We start from the raw sequence: 16,237 nt of genomic DNA, 5'->3' as shown, positions 1-16,237 counted from the left end.
ATTGCTATTTGGGTGTTGGTTTCTCACCTGACAGTATCTGTCAGCGTTTAAACCATTTATATGAGCCAGTAATTCTAGCTACTCAGAAGGTTGAGATCTGAGGATTGCAGTTTGAAGACAGCTCTGGCAGGAAAGTCTGTGAGACTTATCTGCAATTAACCATCAAAAAGCTGGAAGTGGAGCTATGACTCAAGTAGTAGAGTGCTAGCCTTGAACAAAAAAGCTAAAGGAAAGCTCTAAGGCCCTGAGTTCATGCCCCAGTACTTCTACTACTACTACTACTACTACTACTACTACTACTAATAATAATAATAACTAAAACAATTTTAATATGGAATGCTTCACAAATTCATGTGTCATCTTTGCACAGGGGCCTTGTTAATCTCCATATCATTCCAGTTTTACTATATGTGCTCTCACAGCAAGCACATATACTAAATTCTTTTTTTCAAATTTTTATTATCAAACTGATGTACAGAGAGGTTACAGTTTCATACGTTAGGCATTGGATACATTTCTTGTACTGTTTGTTACCTTGTCCCTCATACCGCCCCCCTCCTCCCCCTTTCCCTTTCCCCCCATGAGGTGTTCAGTTCACTTACACCAAACTGTTTTGCAAGTATTGCTTTTGTAGTTGTTTGTCTTTTTTTACCCTGTGTCTCTCAATTTTGGTATTCCCTTTCAATTTCCTACTTCTAATACCAGTATACACGGTTTCCAATATACTCAGATAAGATTACAGAGATAGTGTAGGTACAACCACAGGAAGGTGATACAAGATCATCATCAATAGTAGAAGCTACAGATACAGATGGGACATTGAAAGTAGTTAGAACTGTGATATAACAATCGTTTCCATAACCTGGAGTTCATTTCACTTAGCATCATCTTATGTGTTCATAAGGGTACAGCTATTGAGCTCTTGTGATCCTCTGCTGTGACTTGCCTAAACCTGTGCTAATTATTCCCAATAAGGGAGACCATAGAGTCCATGTTTCTTTGTGTATGGCTCACTTCACTTAGTATAATTTTTTTCAAGTTCTTCCATTTCCTTACGAATGGGGCAATGTCATTCTTTCTGATAGAGGCATAAAATTCCATTGTGTATATGTACCACGTTTTCCTGATCCTTTTGTCTACTGAGGGGCATCTGGGTTGGTTCCAGATTCTAGCTATGACAAATTGTGCTGTGATGAACATTGTTGTGCTGGTGGCTTTAGTGTGTTCTTGTTTGTGGTCTTTTGGATAGATACCCAAAAGTGGGGCTGCTGGGTCATAGGGGAGTTCTATATTTAGCCTTCTGATGAATCTCCATACTGCTTGCCAGAGTGGCTGAACCAATTTACATTAAAAAATAGAAAAGATGTATATGTACATTGATCTTATCTAAAGTGTTGGCGACAAACACAGTTCAATGGCGATGAGTGATGTGTGTGCATTCCTTATCAATGATTACAGGCCAGTGGGAGCCTCCATCTTCTTTCATGCTCCTCCTATTCATATGTATACTGCAAACAACTGGAGAAAAGTCTGTATTCTCTTGAGGAGGGGCAGAGATTCATTTGGGGGAACTGGTTTCAAATATTCTACTCACATTATCTTATAGTCATAAATGTTGATCTTTGGTGTTTACTTTGGTTGCTAGTATATGGATTGCTTCTCTAATTTGAGAGATTAAATGTCTTTACTTAGTTGTTTTATTGTTGACTTAATTTTATTTACAAGCATTTTAGCCAAGTGGAAAAATGTTTTGCAACAAAACAACATTTTGAAACTAGAGAAGGGTATAGCATGCCACACCTGTAATCCCAGCACTGGGGAGATAAGGCAAAAGGATTTGGGGCCCAGCTTCAAGGACATAATAAGAATCTGACTGAAAAAGCTATGGCCAGAAATTGGAAGCATTAATCACCAATATCAATTGGTGACCATTTCCTAATACTCTTCTGAGTATTAGGAAACTTAAAGGCAAATGAGTGGTTCTCTTCCTCCAAATCTGGTCTTTGTTGTAGGTATCAGTGTGACAACTTCACTTTGAACTTATCTTTCCTACTCATGTTTGTCTTTTTTGTGGTTGTTTTTCCTGATTGCGTTAGATATGGATGTCAAAGTATACCTACTCCAGGCCTGAGTATGGATTTGAGGCAAAGCATGGTATGTAGCAAGGGGTAACTGGTATATGTTGATGCTGCTGATTGTCTCATAATGAAACTTCTGATTAAACTTAATCATCTAAGGTTTTTTTAATGAGAAAATGTGGCACAAATTAGATCATATAACCAAATTACAGCATAGAACCCCCTAACTGAAAATCTGAAAAATTACTGCCTTTGTAATAAATGCCCAACTTCTGATCTCACACTCAAGGTTTTTTTGTTTTGTTTTGTTTTGTTTTTTTGCCAGTCCTGGTGCTTGAACTCTGGGCCTGAGCACTATCCCTGGCTTCTTGCTAAAGGCTACCACTCTGCCACTTGAGTCACAGCACCACTTCCGGCCTTTTCTATATATGTGGTGCTGAGGAATCGAACCCAGGGCTTCATGTATATGAGCCAAGCACTCCTGTCACTAGGCCATATTCCCAGCCCACACTCAAGTATTTTCTACAATTTGTATTCATTGTTTAACTCAAATCCCAACAGTCTGGGAATGTAGCTCAGTGGTATAGTACTTGCCTAAGAGATAGGTATTATCTTTATTTTACAGATGATGAATGTGAGATCCAAAGAAAATAAATGTGTTTTTTTTCCAGGTTCCTCTTTCTTTTATTCTCTTTCTCTTCCTCTCTCTTCTTTCCTCTTCGTCCTTTCTTCCTTCTCTCTTGTTATTTTTTCTCTTTCCCTCTCTTCCTCCCCTCCCCCTCTTCCTTTCCTCCCCTCTTCTTTTCTTTTCCTCTCCTCTCCTCTTTCTTTCCCATCCCTTTTTCTTTTTTCTTTTCCTCTCTTCAGTGCTGAGGCTCAGAGTCTCATACACACTGGCAAATTCTCCATCTCTAGCATTTATATATCCTAAGCCCCTGTTTGAAGTCTCATAAATAGGAATTGATGAATCAAAGCTAGAAAATTGATTGTGCTGTTTCTGAATTCACAAATGAATTTATTGCAACCTTCTATTAATAAACACTGAATTTAATGAGTGAATTTAAAATTGTGGTAGTGTTTAATATATTCTAGGTATGCAATGAACATATACCAGGTTGTTCAGTTGCTTAAGGTTAAAAAAAAAAAAAGATAGGTTTGGGGCAGTGCTGGTAGCTCATGCCTGTAATCCTAGCTACTCAGGAGACTGAGATCTGAGGATAGAAGTTCAAAGCTAGCCCCAGCAGGAAATGCCATGAAACTCTTATCTCTAAGTAAGCACACAAAAAAGACTGAAAGTGAAGGTATGCCTCAAGTGGTAGAGTACTAGCCTTGAGCAAAAAAGCTCAGCACCTCGGTCCTGAGTTCAAGCCCTAGGATGGGCATGCATGCACACACACACACACACACACACACACACACACACACACACACCCAAACACACGATTGTTGAACTAATATCTAACTCATACTAATTGTTTTAGTACTTTTTAAAGAGACAGGGCTGGGAATTTAGCGGATCTCAGTGGAAGAGGGCCTGCCTGGCGAGTGCAAGGCCCTGAGTTTGGTCCGAAGCTCTGGAAAAAAAAAATCTATAAAGAGACAAAAGCCACTATAGCAGGCCCATGATTTCTCTTAATATTCTTATTTATCATGCGTCTTTCTAATAGATAGTAGACACTTATTCTCTTCCCAGGAGCTCTGCAAGATTGGCGAACACCTGTGTTTCCTGGCTTCAGTTCTTTTCTCATGCACCAATGAACAAACCACCTTGTATGTCCTTCTGTTTGCATGACTCTATCCTTTCTCCTTCAATATCTGAGGGGTCAGAGAGATTGGACTTTAACTCATCTCACATAAAAGTTTCAAACCTCATGGTTTTGTTTTGTTTTTTTGGCCAGTCCTGGGGCTTGGACTCAGGGCCTGAGCACTGTCCCTGGCTTCTTTTTGCTCAAGGCTAGCACTCTGCCACTTGAGCCACAGCGCCACTTCTGGCCATTTTCTATATATGTGGTGCTGGGGAATTGAACCCAGGGCTTCATGTATAGGAGGCAAGCGCTCTTGCCACTAGGCCATATCCCCAGCCCTCAAACCTCATGTTTTAACATTCTGTTACTTACACTAAGAATGTTTCTAGGTACAAGAAAATACAGAAAACAGCCAGATATGTATACCCACAGACCGTACATTTACCAAAAAAGTCACGATTGTAACTGAGCTGTTACCGTTTCTAGAAGAATTTGGCAGATTCTGTATAATTGTATCTTCTTTTGTTCAACCACACTAAGTAGGAGTTTTTCTAAAGTAAAGGAACGCACGAAAAAGTCAATTTTCTTACCAACATGGAAAAAAAGAAAAGAAAATTCAGATTTTTTTGCCTTCTGACTGATTTCAAGGAGCAGTAGAGTCCTGTGGCGTCCCTATCTGCTAGAGCTGAGACTCCTTTCTCCTCCTCTTTCTCTCCCTTTCCCTTCCCCTCTTGTCCCTCCCTGCCCCTCTGCTCCCTCTCTCCTTCCCCCGCCCCCCATGAAATGAATCTTCAGGTTTTAAAAATATGAAACGCCAAGTCATTCACTTTCCCTTGTTGTTTTCTCTCCAACTCTTACTATTGCTTCCTACATTTCACCTGTCAAGAACATAAGGTAAAGAAATAGGACCTCCTATAGGGAGCCACAGAGTGCCCATGTTTAGGGGATACCACCTCTCCACACTGGGCAGAAGTCCAAAAGTGTGAGCCAGCGGGCGGGCCGCCATGACTTGCAGATGGGCGCAAGGAGCGGCCCAGGGGCCACGTGTATGTTACCCAGCCTAGGTGTTCACAACAGGAACAACGGAGAATGGCTCTTTCCATTCCCGCCGGGGCTAATGAAAAAGGGATCAAAGAATGGACAGATTTTGACAGAATACAGAAGTTACTATAGGAAGATAACTTAGATCTTTGCAGCAAATACTTTGGGAGCATTATCTGAATAGAAAACCTTTAATTCTTCTGTACAGTTCTCTCATCAATAAGCTTTTTAAAGAAATACAGAGTTGGAGCTTTGTACAGAGCTAGCTCATTGCGTGTGTGTGTGTGTGTGTGTGTGTGTGTGCATAAGCACATGTGTGGGCCAGTATTGGGACTTAAACTCCCTTAGCATTTTGCTCAAGGTTGGCACTCTACCACTTTAGCCATACCTCCACTTTTGGCTTTTTGGTGGTTAATTGAAGATGGGAATCTCATGGCAATTCTCCGATCCCAGCCTCCTGATTAGCTAGGATTACAGCCATGAGCCACCAGTGCCTGGCTTTGACTGCTTTTTAAACCTTACATACATGGAATCACACAACATGTGCTCTATTCTGTCTAGTTCCCTTCGTTTCCCACAAGAGTGATCAGCTTTGCCCAATATTGTTGCAGTAAAATACTCATTTTCATTGCCTTATATGATTTCATTTGGTTGTTCTACCATGGACAAGCATGTAGCTAATTTCTCGAGCTGGCCTATATTATAAATAGTATGCCTAAGAATATTTTAGCATATGTCTTTTATTTTTTTTATTTATTTTTTATTTTTTTGCCAGTCCTGGGCCTTGGACTCAGGGCCTGAGCACTGTCCCTGGCTTCTTCCCGCTCAAGGCTAGCACTCTGCCACTTGAGCCACAGCGCCGCTTCTGGCCGTTTTCTGTATATGTGGTGCTGGGGAATCGAACCTAGGGCCTCGTGTATCCGAGGCAGGCACTCTTGCCACTAGGCCATATCCCCAGCCCCAGCATATGTCTTTTAGTGGACAGTTAAACTTTTGTTTGTGAAAAGTATATGTGAAAGAGATTTCTATGTGAAAGAGATTTGCTGGGCTTCAGGGTATGCATGTTTTTCAGCTCTAATAAATATTGCCAATTTGCCCAAATAATTGTAACCAAGCTATATATCCATCACCAGTTCATCAGAGCTCTTTATAGCTCAACACTACTGCCCCAAATTAGCATTGTATGTCTTTTATTCATTTTAGGTGAAACTCACATGCCATATGATTACCCTTTTAAGAGAAAACAATTCAGTAGCATTTAGTTCATTCACAATACTGTGTAGTCAGCAATTGCACTTAACCATCCCAAAAGGAACTCTATGTCCACTAAGCAATTTCATATCCTCAACCCAGACCTGGGAAATCTCCAATCTGCAATCATCTCTATGGATGTTTTGTGCAAATGGCATCCTATAACATATGACTTTTTGTGTTTGATATGGTTCATTCAGCATAATATTTTCTAGGTTCATTCCTGTTATAATAGATACCAGTATTTCATATTTTTAACAGTTGAATAATATTCCATTGTATACCACAACTTATTTATCAGTATATCCATTAGTGGGCACTCTGACCATTCCACTTTGAGATTATTATAAATGCTGCTGTGAAAATGTGCGGGTATATATTTAGTTTACTGTCTTTTCAGTTCTTTTGGGCAGATACATAAAAGTGGAACCCCTTGGTCATTTGGTAAATTTAACTTGTTGAGGAACTGCCAAAATGTTTTCCAGTGTACATTCCTGGTACAATAATGTCCTGATGTTCTAATTTCTCCACATCCTTGGCAGAAAATAGTACTTTTTCTTTAGATTGTTTTTGTTTCTGTGTTGTTGTTTTTTTTGCCAGTCCTGGGGCTTGAACTCAGCATGTGAGCACTGTCCCTGGCTTCTTTTGCTCAAGGCTAGCACTCTATCTATCTCTTGAGCCACAGCACCACTTCCAGCGTTTTCTGTTTATGTGGTGTTGAGGAATCCAACCCAGAGCTTCATGAATTCTAGGCAAGCATTCTACCACTAAGCCACATTCCCAGCCCCTTATGTGTGTGTTTTTTAAAAAATTTATAGCCATAGCCATTCTAGTGGCTATAACATGGTATTTCTTTGTGGTTTTTATTTCCTTTATAACTAATGATGTTTGCTAGCTTTAATTCCTTACACTAGCTTTTATAACCTAGGTATACTAGGTTTTTCACTGTTTTGGTTAAGTTGTTTCATAGGCAGTTTATTCTTTTTAATGCTATTGACAGTGATAATACATATGCATATACCCACATATGCATATATATATATATACAATGCATATAAAATACATGTGTATGTGTGCATCTATCTGTAGCTGGGTGTAGTATATGCCAACAGTCCCAGTTACTCAGGAGACTGAAGCAGGAAGAACTCTTGAACTTAGGAGTTCAAGATCAACTTAACGACTTAGCAAGATCTCATCTCAAACAAAAACAAAAAACAAACAAAAGCAATTTTTTGAGCATTAGTGTACTTTGCAATTGTGTTGCATTTGTTGATTTGTTCCAGTAGTGAGGTTTGTTTCTGTAGGATCTTTGAAATGTTTACATATGAAAGTAGTTTTACTTTCTTTCTTTCCAAATTAGATGGCCTGTATTTATTACCTCATTGCTGAGGTTAGAACTTAAAGCACACTGTTGATTAGTAGCAGCCAAAATGGAACCTTTATGTTGTAACTGATCTTAGGGCAAATGCTTTTTTTTTTTTTTTTTTTTTGGCCAGTCCTGGGCCTTGGACTCAGGGCCTGAGCACTGTCCCTGGCTTCTTCCTGCTCAAGGCTAGCACTCTGCCACCTGAGCCACAGCGCCCCTTCTGGCCATTTTCCATATATGTGGTGCTGGGGAATCGAACGGAGAGCTTCATGTGTAGGAGGCAAGCGCTCTTGCCACTAGGCCATATTTCCAGCCCCAGGGCAAATGCTCTTGAATACAATGTTAGCTGTGAGTTTTGGGGTTTTTTTAACTTTTTTTTTACAAAAGCATTTTAGCACATTAAGAATATTCCTAGTCTCTTTCTCTCCTAGTTGAAGTGATTTACATGTTCTTTTCATTTATCTTATTAATTCTGTGTATTGCATTGAGTGTGTGTGTGTGTGTGTGCATGTGCGTGCGTGCCACTACTAGGTCTTGAACTCAGAGCTTGGGCACTGTCACTTAGAATTTTTACTCAAGGCTGATGCTCTATCATTTGAGCTACATCCCCATGTCCAGCTTTTTGGTGGTTTAGTGTAGAAAAAAGTCTCACAGACTTTGCTGCTGGCATGCAGGCTCTGTCTTCAGATTTCAGCCTCCTGAGCCACCGTGAGCCATTGGTGCCAAGAGCTAGCCTGATTTCCTCACGTTGAAACACACTTGTATCTTTAGTTCTAGTCTCGCTTGTCAGGTGTGCAGGTACATACCTGTATTCCTAGCACTTAAGAGGCTGAGGCAGAAGGATCATTAGTGTAAGGCTAGCCTCAGCTACACAGTGAGAATGAGGCTACCTTGAACTACACACAGCAAAATCTGGTCTCAAAAACAAGCAACAACAAACCCTCCCGGTACTGCAATCCTGGCTACTTACAAAGCTGAGCTCTAAGGATTGCAGCCTGAGCAAGAAAATCCGTGAGACTCTTCTCTCCAATTAACCACCAAAAAAGCCAGCAGTGGAATGGTGGCTCAAATGGTAGAGGGCTAGCCTTGAGCAAACACGCTCGGAGACAGAGCCCAGACCCTGACTGAGTTCAAGCCCCAGGACTGACACCAAAAGAAAAACAGAAACTAAGCAAAACAAAACAGAAAAACAAAAAACACTTGCTTGGTGTTGCCATTGGATTTATCTTGATACTATTTTGTTAAGAATTTTGCATTCATGGCTGGGAATATGGCCTAGTGGCAAGAATGCTCGCCTCATATACATGGAGCCCTGGGTTTGATTCCCCAGCACCACATATACAGAAAATGGCCAGAAGTGGTGCTGTGGCTCAAGTGGCAGAGTGCTAGCCTTGAGCAAAAAGAAGCCAGAGACAGTGCTCAGGCCCTGAGTCCAAACCCAGGACTGGCAAAAAAAAAAAAAAAAAGAATTTTGCATTCATAAGGAATAATATTCTATAGATTTTTTTTCTTTCTCCTTCCTTCCTTCCTTCCTTCCTTCCTTCCTTCCTTCCTTCCTTCCTTCCTTCCTTCCTTCCTTCCTTCCTGCCTGCCTTGCTTTCTTCTTTCTTTCTTTTCGTGTGTGTGTGTGTGTGTGTGTGTGTGTGTGTGTGTGTGTGTGTGTTTAACAGTCTTGGGGCTTGATCTCAGTGCCCGGGTACTGTCCCTAAGCTTTTTTGTTCAAAGCTAGCACTGCACTACTTATCCACAGAGCCACATATATATATATATATAGATATGAATATATACACACATATATTCATATATACATATATGAATATATGTGTGTATATGTATGTATATATGTATGTATTTATATATGTATACATGCATGTATTTATATATGTATACATGTATGCACATATACATATGTATATATATTTACACACATATACATACATATATACACATATATATGGTAAATTGGAGATAAAAGTCTCATCCATATATATACATATATAGATACGCATATATGTATATATACATATATATGGTAAGTTGAAAATAAGAGTCTCATAGACTTTCCTGCCCAGGCTGGATTTGAACTGTGAGCCTCAGATTTCAGCCTCCTGAGTAGCTAGGATGACAGGCACGGCCACGGGCACCAAGCTCTGTCGTTTTCTTTTATGTGGCAACTTTGGCTTTAGTATCGGAGCCATATTGGCTTTATAAAATGAATAAGGAAGATTTCCCTCCTCTCTTTTATTTTATGGAAAGTTTTTGTTGTTGTTGCTTTTTCTCATTTTGTTGGGGTTTTTATAGTACTGAGTTGGAATTCCGAGCCTCAGGCTTGCTAGGTACTTTACCACTTGAGCCACATCACTAGCCACTGTTTTTGTTTTATGATTTTTTCGGAGGCAAGACCCCGCGATGTAGCCCAAGTTGACCTTAAACTTATGATCCTTCTGCCTCTGCCGCCTGGGTGCTAGGATTAACAGGTAGGTACCACGTACTACCCCTGGTAGAAGACGTTTTTTGTTGATTGGTTTTTCTGGGTTTGTTTAAATCTCCTTTAGGTGTTTGGTAGAACAAGTCTGGCTTTAATTTGTATTTCCTACTATCTATTAAAGTTGACCATCTTTTAATAAGTTTATTGACACTACTACATCATCTTTTGTCAAAGTCTGTCTGATATAGACATTTACATATTGTGCATGAGTTCTTTATCAGATGTAAGTATTATTACATATTCTCCCCTTTTGTAGCTTGGGATTTTTCTTCCCTTCGTGGTGTCTTTTGAAGAACCTAATTCTTTTTTTTTTTTTTTTTTGGCCAGTCCTGGGCCTTGGACTCAGGGCCTGAGCACTGTCCCTGGCTTCTTCCTGCTCAAGGCTAGCACTCTGCCACTTGAGCCACAGCGCCACTTCTGGCCGTTTTCTGTATATGTGGTGCTGGGGAATCGAACCTAGGGCCTCGTGTATCCGAGGCAGGCACTCTTGCCACTAGGCTATATCCCCAGCCCAAGAACCTAATTCTTGATGTCAATATAGATCCTGTTAAGGCATTTCTTTTTTCTTTATAGCTACCTTATTTGCTTACCTATTCCATTGTCACAAAGATCTCTCCCTGCATATTCCTCCAAAAGCACTATTGTTGCAACTATCATATATTTTTTCACATTCATATATACATATAATTTTTGTTACTAGATTTTTTGTTCTGTTCTATTTAGCAGATTGTCTACCATGTGCAAATAGCATACTGTCCTAATTATTAGAGCTTTGTAATATAAATTCTAATATTTGACAGGTAATGCCCTCCACCCTTGTTTTTCAAGATTCTGTTGGTAAAACTGGGCATAGTAGCATATACCTATAATCTCAGCGACAGGAGAGGTGGAAATTGGGAGGATCAGAATTCTAGGCCCACCCAGTTAGTGAGCCCCTATCTCAACCAATAAGCTTGATGTGGTATAAGTTCATATCACTTATGCCACAACACAGGAAATGTAAATAGGAGGAATGTGGTTTAAGCCAGACAGGCAGAAAGCATGAGCCCATACCCAAATAATAGAAGCAAAAGGGCTAGAAGCATGGTTCAAATAGGAGATACTTGACTAGCAAGCATGAGGCCCTGAGTTAAGAAAAAGCTTGGTGTTGGTGTCTCATCCTATAATCCTAGCTACTCAGGAGGCTGAGATCGGAGGATCGCAGTTCAATACCTCCCTGTGCAAGAAAGTCTGTGATACACTTTTTTCCAACAATCCACCAAAACACTGGAAGTGGAACTGTGGTTCAAAGTGGTACAATGCTAGCCTTGAGCAAAAGTGCTCTGGTACAGTTCCCAGGCCCTGAGTTCAAGCCCCATGACCACCACCACCAACAACAAAAAAAAAAAAAAAAGAAAGAGAGAAAGAAATAAAGCACAGATAGATAGGAAAAAAGAAAGAAAAGAAAGAAGGAAGAGAAAGAGAGAACGAAAAGAAGGGAGAAGAAAGAAAAAGAGGAAGGAAGGAGAAAAGAAAGATTCTGTTGGTTATTATTATCCTTTGCATATCCATGTTAATTTTGGAATCAGTTTCTCAGTTTCTTTGAGGAATTCTGATTGGAAATGTGTTGTTGCATAGGGTAATGAAAGTGGACAAAAATCCCACCTCTGGAATTTGGAGGCAAGACCAAAGGAAGGGTGATTTATTCAGTAACTATTTCTGACTTTTGCCATGCCATGCTGCCTGGAATGCTGAAGTGCAGGAAGGGACCAGAGATAAAAAGACCTGTCCCTGTGCTTATCATCTCGAGAGCCAGGCAAGGTATGCAGCTATAATCCCAGAACTCTGGGGGCTGAGGCAGGAGAAGGATATGAAGCTTGAGGCCAGGCTGCGCTAATAGAAAGACTGTGTGTGTGTGTGTGTGTGTGTGTGTGTGTGTGTGTGTGTGTGTGTGTATGTGTGTGTGAGAGAGAGAGAGAAAGAGAGAGAGGTTCAAAGGACAATCTAGTTGCTCTCTGTGTTTAACACTGAATAATTTGCCCAAGATTATACCCCAAAGTAGGTTATGAACCTAGACTTTTAACCTCAGTTCCCCTAGTTCCAAGGCCAATGCTTTTAACCAACAAAAGTCAAAATGAGAAATTATGTAAAATGTCTCATTTTTATGCTTTGATCACTCAGAATATGCTAATAGGTGTGTTCTCTTAATGGAAGAGTCATAACATGGATTATTAAAAAAGAAAAAATTAAAAACTAGAAACATATGAGTGTCTTTGTAAATTTTGTTGCTATTTCACAGAGTGTGGAGATTGTAAGAAGATAACATTTGGAGAGTCTACTTGAGTTTTGGTATTATACAACTCCATTCACTACAACGGTGGTAGGTCACTAAGTAGCAGCTTGAAAGGCAGGAGGAATCTGAAGAGGATGGGGCAGGGTTGTCTTCCATTGGTTGGACAACTGAAAGAAAGAACCAATCCAAAGGCTAGGTTCTCAGTTTACACCAAGGACTAAAAGTCAGAGATTACTTGTTACTATTCTTAAGGAATGATTTATGATTGGTCCTCAGGAATGTGTCATTCGTGGCGAAACAAGGCTGAGAGGCTCCCAAATCAGAGCGAAAACTGCTGAAAACCTAACTTAATCCTGTGGGTTGTCTAATTACAGGATCCGTTTTTGAAGTTCTAACCTCACCAGATTCCTCAGGTTTCAATTAGGACAGTAAATGAGAAAGCAGGGGACCCTGAGGGCAGACATGTGGGAGGACTAAAATAATTCAGAATCCCGCCATGAAGTTACCTTTGGCAACTGAAGTTGGTGAGACTTTGCCTGCCTTGCTAGAAGACTACAGGCCTGGCCTGATGAGAATTATCATTGTGATTCGCTTTCATGGTGCAACTTACATTTTCTTTTTACTTGATCCGTTGATTGGGGTACTGGGACTGAATCCAAGGCCTCATATATGCTAGGCAAGCACTCTACCACTTGAGCTATGCCACCAGCCCAGTTTTTCAACAGCATGATAAAAAGTGATACAGGTTTAGTAGAAGCCATACTTTAAATGTGTGTGTGTGTGTGTGTGTGTATGTGCATGTGCGTGCTCATGTGCACCAGACGTGGGGCTTGAACTCACTGTCCTAAAGCTTTTTCACTCACTGCTAGAACTCTACCACTTGAGCCACAGATCCACTTCGTGCTATTTATTTATTTATTTAGGTGATTAATTTTGATAATAAGTGTCTCATGTACTTTCCTGCACAGGCTGACTTCAAATCCCGATCCTCAGATCTCAGCCTCCTGAGTAGCTAGGATTATTGGCGTGAGCCACCAATACCCAGATATACTTGAGATTTTGAATTTGGGTCATTTCCCAGGATAGCAATAGGAGTACAATGCTCTTTATCAGTGTTGCTCAGTGGCCTCAAACAGCAATACCCACTCAACTCCACAATCACGAAGGGGAGGAGGAAGCTCCACGTCTCTACTACTAGACATAGGTTACAGGTACTAAATTCATTTTCTTCTTTCTTCTTCTCCTTTAGTTGTACAGGGAGATTTGTGCTGTTTCCACTCATTTAGACTATGCACTCAAATCAATATCACTTGCTCTGTCACTCTCGCTTCCTTCTTTCCTTTCCTGAAGTCATTTCACCAGATTGCATTATCTTGTTTTCATACAGGCAAATAATCTATTTGGACTCTATGCATTCACCCTCCTACTATTACCCTGCAAACAATATTTCTCTTTCCCTGCCTCCAGTCTCCTATTGACCAACAGCTTTCAGTGAGGTTCTTTATACTGTTTTCATATATAGTTGCAATGTATTTCAAGATTATTTATCTGCCCTTTCTTTCCCTTCCCCTCCTAAATAGTCCCTTAGTTAAATTCAACGCCCCTTACCCACTCTGATCAAGAGTCCCTTCACTGAAGGGGAGCTAGGTACCCATGGAAGAAGAGGCTGGGTACCATTTGGTATCTAGAATATCATGTATGTACCAGATAAATCGGCCATCTACGTTTCCCAAAGGCACCATGGACATTGCTAGGACATGTGTACCCTGGAATGAGAAACAGTGGTTTTAGGGGCTTATTGAAAAACAAAACAAAACCTGATCCTAACTCAAATCCCAGGAAGAAACTGTTTTGCTTTTGTTGTTTTGTGCTGCAAGGCCTGGGCACTGTCTCTGAGCTCCTCTGCTAGCATTCTACCAGTTGAGCCACAGTTCCACTTCTGGCTTTTAGTGGTTAATTGGAGATAGGACTCTTTGAGATTGCCTGAAATGGCTTCAAATCACACTCCTCAGATCTCAGCCTCCTGAGTAGCTAGGATTATAGGCGTGAGCCTATATAGTGCCTGGCTTCAGAATGAAACTGTTTTACAGGACTGAAGAGACCCAGTTTCTTTCTTTAACCTTAACTCAAACATTACTAGTTCTATAAAAAATTACTAGTTCTATAACCACCCCATTTAAAAGTATCAATAGCCTCCCATCTCACTCCTTATCCTTCATCCTAGATTTACTTTTTTGCCTGACAGAATTTGTTGTCATCTAATGTACTCTATAATACTTCTTGTTTTTCTTTCTTTTCATAAGGCAGAGGTCTTAGTTCTGTTATTGTATCTCAAACACCTAGAACAATTCATTGCATTTTATTTACACTCAAAAAAGTATTTGTTGAATAAATGAAAAGGACAAATGACACTTGGGGCTGTGTTTCCTTCATAGAAATGATGGCACAGTGAGTCTGTATTCTTGAGGTTGGTTTATTCAGTAAACAGTGGTGGAATGGACTGCTGAGAACTTAACTCAGCGTCCTTCTTAGGTTAGGGTGTGTTTTTATGGGATATATAAATATTCTTATCCAGCAGCTAATTCTGCCCCAATTAGAATAGATTGACTTGCAAGCTAAGAAGTAGAAGTTAAAAGTGAAGTTTTACTTTAGACCTACGAAATGTCTGCTTGCTATTCAGGGCTTTAGTTAGATGTCTTACTACTCAAAGGAGGAATACATTTCTTATAGAAAACATTGAGTTTAATAAATTATAAGTGGGATCAATATCTAAAACAAAAAACTGTATTTCCATATATTTATAATGAATAAATTTTAAAAGAAAAAAATTTCATTTCAAAATTGCCAAAATTATTAAATGTTTAGATATGGATCTAATTTTTTTTTTTTTTTTTTTTTTGGCCAGTCCTGGGGCTTGGACTCAGGGCCTGAGCACTGTCCCTGGCTTCTTCCTGCTCAAGGCTAGCACTCTGCCACTTGAGCCACAGCGCCGCTTCTGGCCGTTTTCTGTATATGTGGTGCTGGGGAATCGAACCTAGGGCCTCGTGTATCCGAGGCAGGCACTCTTGCCACTAGGCTATATCCCCAGCCCCTAGATATGGATCTAATTTTTAAAAAATATATTTGTCTAAGGGCTGCATGCTCAACTATAAAACACTGATGAGAGGAAATCAAAGGAGAGTTATTAAAAATAAAGATATATCATGTTCAGGGATTGAAAGACTCAATATAGTTGCCGTTTGTCTTCCACACTCATTAGTAGATTAAATGTGATCACAAATTAACATCCAAGTAGGATTTTGAGGATCACTGATCAATGCCAGCCCAGGCAGGAAAGGCAGTGAGACTCTTTTCTCCAATTAACTACCGGAAAACCAGAAGTGGCACTGTGGCTCAAAGTGGTAGAGTATTAGCCATGAGCAAAAGAGCTCAGGGACAGTGTCTAGGCCCTGAGTTCAAGCCCAACCACCAACAAAAAAAATAAAAATTTAAAATGTCAACAAGTTGATTTTTATATTTATGAGGGAAAAGCAAACAAAAGGAAATTGCAAATCAACTTTGAAAAAGAAAAACAAGATTAACAGACTCATGTACTGATTTTTAAGACATTTGAAATGTACAGTAATTAAGACCGTGGAGGGGAAGACACATAGATCAATGGAACAAATTTAGAGAACCCAAGCTGGGCACTGGTGGCTCATGCCTGTAATCCTAGCTACTCAGGAGGCTTAGCTCTGAGGATCATGGTTTGCAGCCAAGCCAGGCAGAAAAATCCCCGCGAGATGCTTATCTCCAACTAACCATCAAAAAGCCAGAAGTGGAGCTATGGTTCAAGCAGTCAAGTTCTAACCTTCCACAAAAAAGCTCAGGGTGTCCATGACCTGAGTGCAAGCCCCAAGACTGGTGTGTACACACATGGGTGGAGGAGGAGGTACTTCGAGGTGGGGTGACCATAATGGATGTAGGTAGGCTCTGAGATTCCTGGGAGACCAGAGG

At 40.2% G+C, this 16,237-nt stretch overlaps 1 non-coding gene across 1 annotated transcript; it reads right to left on the bottom strand.

Moving 5' to 3' along the window:
• Positions 1 to 325: 325 nt before the first annotated feature.
• Positions 326 to 429, bottom strand: LOC125367369. Its single transcript, XR_007214065.1, has one exon. It is a non-coding gene; the product is annotated as a U6 spliceosomal RNA (small nuclear RNA).
• Positions 430 to 16,237: the final 15,808 nt, after the last annotated feature.

Source organism: Perognathus longimembris, chromosome 18 (genome assembly GCF_023159225.1).
Source record: "Perognathus longimembris pacificus isolate PPM17 chromosome 18, ASM2315922v1, whole genome shotgun sequence".
Classification (NCBI taxonomy): Eukaryota; Metazoa; Chordata; class Mammalia; order Rodentia; family Heteromyidae; genus Perognathus; species Perognathus longimembris.
The sequence above is the reverse complement of the archived record's forward strand: the minus strand, read 5'-3'. Positions and strand labels throughout refer to the sequence as shown.